The sequence below is a fragment of the Erithacus rubecula genome (assembly GCF_903797595.1).
Source record: "Erithacus rubecula genome assembly, chromosome: 3".
Lineage (NCBI taxonomy): Eukaryota > Metazoa > Chordata > Aves > Passeriformes > Muscicapidae > Erithacus > Erithacus rubecula.
The window spans coordinates 63,929,390-63,935,646 of record NC_136689.1 but is presented as its reverse complement, the minus strand read 5'-3'; the positions used below and the strand labels follow the sequence as shown (position 1 = coordinate 63,935,646).

Genomic DNA, 6,257 nt, shown 5'->3' with positions numbered 1-6,257 from the left:
GTCATCTCCCTCTGATTCTGAGTCACCATTTCGTGTGACTCAAGGGTCTATGATTTCCATTGAACAGATGGATGCACACAGTCCATGTTTTAATGCCAGGAGGCAACTACTCTTCCTCCATAACAGCCTTTTTATTCTGGAGGGAAGACGTGGGGGAGAGGTCAGGGGACAGGGCAGGAATATTTAATTGATTTTTTTTAATAAAAGGAATCACTTTGACATGAAAATATTAAAAAAATGTTTTGTACATTTTCCAAATTGCACAGGGAATTAGAGTGAGATATGATTTATTTCCCTATAACATTTTATTTTGGTATTTCCTGATCACCCAAATAGAAGTAGCTTCATTTTCTTCCTTCTTACTCTGTGCTGAGTACACTGACCTGAGTACACACATTTTTCTAACCCTATATACAATGGAGAAACTGATGGCAGGAGCATTGGCAACTCTCATATTTATAAGGCTGGAATGAGTGCTCTCTCTCTGAAATTAAGTCACAACTCAATTGGACAAGTACTAAGCAGGAATGTTCATTGGTAAGAGGCAGTACATTAGCAATTGGACAGTAAATTTTTGAGCAAAACAAACAGAATTTGACCAGAATTGAAGATTTCATTAAAAAAAAATTATCAATAGTCATGCTATATCACAACACATCCCCCCATGATGAGTCAATCCATTGTGCATTTGATGTCTGTCACACTGATATTTTCAGATTAGAGTATTTTTTCCTTTTAGTGAGTCACCCTCTTTTTTGCGGCTGTTGGTTCACTGTTTTTTCTCTTAAATTTTAGGGCGGAAATTCTGTAATCTAATCTGATTTTGTAAGACTGAACTAACCAACAGGAAGAAACTCTTAGATATATAAGCAGAATAAGATGCACTTTTGTTATCAATGGCTGTTCATTCAATGTAGACTTATTATGTATAATCATGGCATTTACTATATCTTTAATTGTTACAGACATCAGACACTTCAGAACTCTGAATGAATTTTTGTGTCCAGAGTCTTCAGATATCTGTGTGGCTGAGATCTGATTGGATTACACACAGTGAACTTAAAATGAGAAGGTAATCCCTTAAAATTTGAAGGTAAGGCTTACTTCAAATCCTGTGGTTTTGAAGGTAAACCATACAAATTCAGTGAGCCAGACAAGCATTCTGACGAGCTTTTTTGCATTATCTTGCACAGAACCAATTGTTACCTGATCATTTGCTGATGGATGTATTTGTCTCCCTGTCCATAACCTTCTTTTCCTTTTCCAAAATGTATCCTTGCAAAAAAACCCCTGTTTCTTATAATAATACCTTTGAATGGAGTCTTCTATTGCTGGGATGGCATTATATAGTTAATGCAGATGGTCTGAATAACACTGAATGATTCAAGCCACTCTAATTGCATACAATTTTGTTGTAGAAGTTGTTTTGTAGGGAAAAAAAACCCCTCATTCCATTACTTTTTTTTTTTTCCTTTCAGGAATAAACTTACTAAAAATTGGGACAAAAATTTAAAAAGCAACCAGTAAATGTGGGCGCAGAGCAATACCTAAGAGAATTCACTCTCCTGGGTGCACCTGGCTGAGCAGATTTTTGAAATCATGGCTTAATATGATCAAATAATGGTTTTAAATTGTGGTTTATGTAGGACAACATAGTAAGCAGCTGTCTGCTATGTCTACCCTGTTCTATGTTAAACATATTTAAAGTTAAAAATTACTCCATTTTTCACAAAAAAAATGGGGGGAAGAACTGGCTATTTCTTGCAAAAGGTTCCTTTCTTACCTTTTTTTTTTTGTCTTTTAACTAAAGATTTCAATTCTGAAATATCTGGGGTAGTGATATTTCTGACTTCATTTCCCATGGGAAACCAGTGGGTTCCATAATTCATTGCAGCAGCTCAGCAAGAGGTGAAAATTGTATGCAATGTAATCTGTTTGGGGAGAATCACACAGCAAGAACAATGGTGGGATAAAAATCCAAAATATAAATCTCATGAGCGCTGTGGAAGTATTTTTCAAATAAAAGTATTCCGTTTTCAATTTTTAGAAAAAAGGCAACATATTCTAAAAAAACAGCTGCCTACTTCAAACCAGTCTGGTTAACTCCTGTGCAATTGTGACAGCAGATACAGACATTGGTCCATTTATCTGTGTAATGTCTGCATATAATAACATGGCTTTTTTTTTTTTTTTTTTTCCCCCAGTGCTGTGGCAGATTATGGCACTTACAAAACATGTATCTTCTTAGCCAGTACAATGGGTGGTGGAAAAGTCATAAACCCACAAAATCCTCCCACCTAACGCTGTACTATTGGTAGTTTACTGGTAGTAGATAGAGGTCATCATTAAGGTCTATCTGATTTTATTTTCCACTTACAACATGTTCTGAAGATCAGTCATGGACTGTGAGACTCCATGGCCCTGTCCAGAGGAGGAAGGATGACTCCACAGTTAGGGCATTAGACTGGAGTGTAAGAGATTTGGTGTCAATGTCCAGTTCTCCTATGGAATCTTGGGCAAATTATTTAATCTGTTGGTTCCTATCTCCCATCTGGGAATACAATAATACTTTTTTCATGGCTCTTGTGGTTAAAAAGCACTTAGGGGCAGGAAGAGCCCTACAGTGGGTATCTGTGTGCAGGGCTCAGCTCTGCAGAAATCTGACCCTGCTTGAGGAACCCCTGTGAGATCACAACAATAACCCACTCCCAGGGATATAAACACACACCCAGGTTGGCTGGAGCATGTGCTTGAGCCGTGGTGGAAGGCAGGCCCACCAGCCAAAGCGGCTTACACAGTGCCTTTGAGGAAATCCCAGACTGGCCATAGCTGTGAGATGAGTCATGCTCCATTTCAGCCTTTTGCAGCAGTTGTTGGAGCAGCAGCAGGGTGATGCTACCTGTCACCTGCAGGCTTGTGAAGCCTTGCTGCCTACTGTCTTCACCTGCTATCCAGAGAGCACTTGACTGACAGGAGCTGAGCAGTGTTTCACCCTGTGGGGTTCGTGACAGCCACAGCGTCTGTCAACACATTCTATCACTCTCTGCTTATGCAGACAGTTTTTTTTTTCCTTTTTCCTTTCTCTCTCTCTATCTCTCTCTCTCTTTTTTTTTTTTTCCTGATGTATTCATCACTAGGCTGCAGACACCTAGTTAATCCATTTAGAACCTATCAGCTCTGTTCATCGGCTCATAAACCCATTACCTCGGAGGCGCTGTGCTCAGGGACACAGGTGCCAGACCAGTGCACAAAACCCAATTGAGTTATGTAGCAGGCAGCAAGGCCCTCGGATTCATGATTCTGCCTGCATGGGGAATTGCACGCGTTATGTGGCAGCAGCCACTTTATTAAATATCGATTTAAATCACAGCCTTTAATCAAATCTGATAGAAGACCTTTCTCACCTCCTGTCTCTCCTCCCCCTCCTCATGTCTTCCCATTGCTCCCCCCTCTCCCCCAGCCCTCCCCAATCCTCTCCTGTCTCACACGGTCTGCCTGATGACAGCAAAGCTCAGGAATGAATAGTTAGCAAGTAGTTCAACAGCAAACCCTTATCAACAGTAATGAGGCATTTGCGATAATCGAGTGATGAAATGTAAATGGGCAGTAATGAGCACAATTACATCCACTGGGGAACCATCAAAGCTGCTTCTTCCCTCGCAGATGGATGGGCTCTCTCACCGTGGCTGTCCATCGCTGCCTCCGCTCTGAGCGGGCATGGATGCGGCACCGGTGGGGAGGGAAGAGCAGGATCTGGCCGTGCCTTGGTGGAGGAGCCTGCTGTCCAGGTGGAAGCCAGGCTCCCTCTGTGCTTTTTCCACCTTTGATGGTGAGCCCTCGCCTCTCTCTCCCCCACCCTCCCTCCGCCCTCTCCTCCCTCGCGGTCCTTGGGGATGATTTGATTTGCTGCAATGTTTGAAAACTGCCTCATTGTGCTAACAAGATTAACTCGAGCCTATGTCTGTTTGATACACTGGAAATGTGCAGGGTGACTCAGACTGGCTTTCAGCTGGAAAGAGCCAAGAAATGGGATGGTTGCCAGGGAACAGGCCCGACGGCAGATTATGTCATCCTCGCCGGCGAGGGACCAGTGGGGAAGAACACCGAACTGCTCGGGAAAGGGGGAAACTCAGCGTTTCCGTAATCCAGCCGGGAAACATTAACAGATCCCAAAAACTGCTCACCCAGAAATAAAAACATCAAACTGCGTAATCTGGCCCAGTTACTCAGTTTATCCTGGATAATTTGTGCAACTAAATAGTGCTGGAGAAAAGGCAAAGACCCAATGTTAAAAAGTTGGGTTGCAAAGAAACCCATGTGGAAAATACTTTTGTGGCAGCTGTGTGTTCACCAAACCACTCTTGACTCTTTATTTCTTGGTTTCATGGGGTTTAACTGTGGCATATAACCTAATTGTCAGTGTCCTTATTTCCCTGTTTCCCACATTATCAATGGGGATCACAGGAGTTTGTTTAAGAAATTATCAGTTAAGGAAGGTTTATCAGTTGTGACTTCTTTTCCCTCAAAGTCACAGTAAAGCTTCTGGTGTGCCTAAGCTCTGACAGGATGGCCGAAGTTATGTTTCTGTTACTCCCTTGCATTAAAATCCTCTTTAATTATACATTCATTGTATCCTATGAAGAATTCCTATGCAGAGAAATCTCCTCCCTGTGGATCACACTCTTGAAAGCCGGGTGTAGTGCAGATGGCCTATGAAGAGCACGCTGCAGGACTTGTGACCCTTGGCAGATCTGCAGAGAAGAGTTGGTGTCACATTCAGCATGGCCAGAAACACACCAGCCCACTGGGGGTGCAGAAAGGGGCCACTGGCAGAGCTGGAGGCAGAGAAGAGAAATTCACCAGTGACTGGGAACCAAATTTATACACTACAAGGATGTGGGTCTCATTCACAATAACACCATTTCATAAACTGACTGCAAAGGGCAGGCTATGTATTTTTTTGTTTTAAAATCATATGCATTTTGCATAATTTAAAGGGCTGCAAAGTCTCTAGGATGACTAGAAAGTCTGTCAAAGCTAAATAGCAAAGCATGCAGTGGAACAAATTAATACTGGTGGATAGGGAGTAATGAAATAGGAAAGGGCAAATCTTTGGATTGTAATAGGTAGAATCTGAATGAAAACAAGCTTTGTGAACAGAGAATACAAGCCAGAGACCAACAGGCTCAGCAGCAGGAAAAATTCTTGAGAGGAGACAGGAATATTCACTAAATGTTTTCAAACAAAGTCAGATTAAGGCTGTGCATTCTGAAGGCTACAAGAATAAAACACTTTTCAAATGGAACTGAGTTTTTCTCTCAGTTCTCCCTTTCCAGCTCTCAGAACTTGAATGTTCTGACAAATGTAACTTGGTGGCAATGAATTCCATCAGTTACCACTTATGCCCTATGAGATGGCCTCAAATTGAACCAGGGGATATTTAGATTGGATATTAGGAAAAATTTCTTCAATGAAAGGGTTGTCAAGCATTGGAAAGGACTTCCCAGGGAAGTGGCTGAATCAGCAACCCTGGTGGTATTTAAAAGATGTGTGGATGTGGCGCTGAGGGACATGGTTTGGTGGGAATTGGCAGTGCTGGGTAAAGGGTTGGATTCCATGACCTTACAGATCTTTTCCAGCCTGAAGGATTCTATGCTTCTAATAAATACTCCCTCTCATCACACTTTAATCTGCTGCCTTCTAATTTCAGAAACATTCCCCACTTTCTGTGTCAGAAGTGGCTCCAAATGACCAATCACTGTGCAGAAACCACTTGAGCAATCCAAATCTTGGCAAATGCAGTGCATTTGGGGACTAATTACACAGTTGCTGCATCCAGAAATAAATGACTGATGCATGGGTTTAGGAAAGATCCCACAGATGCTGCAGCCTGGTGTGCTAGTTCAGACTCACCTGCTCTCAAGCCAGCAAGCAGCTCAGCCCTGGACAGTCAGAGGGATCAGGATGGTCACCTCTGCTGGCTGCCACAGAAGATCCTCATGATGTCCTAATCAGTTACTTAATATTACAGACTTCTGCTACCCCCAGTGTTTTTAACTGTTCTATTTTTGATGCACATTGCATTTAGAAATACGCTGGGATCTTTTATTTGTTAGAGATGCAGTAGCTGTTAAATTGTATTAGTTATTGACCTTAGCAGCAATAAACTGTAGCAAGAGTAGTCTGTGGTAAACACTGCTAAATCATAGTCAGATGGCATAAGGCTGGTCTTTCTGACCATTCCTGCCATGCTCTCT

General features: G+C 42.1%; 1 long non-coding RNA gene across 1 annotated transcript; it reads left to right on the top strand.

Moving 5' to 3' along the window:
- Positions 1 to 3,729: 3,729 nt before the first annotated feature.
- On the top strand, positions 3,730 to 4,521 carry LOC306799211. Its single transcript, XR_013773553.1, has 2 exons — positions 3,730 to 3,829; positions 3,988 to 4,521. It is a non-coding gene; the product is annotated as an uncharacterized lncRNA (long non-coding RNA).
- The last annotated feature ends 1,736 nt before the right edge of the window (positions 4,522 to 6,257 follow it).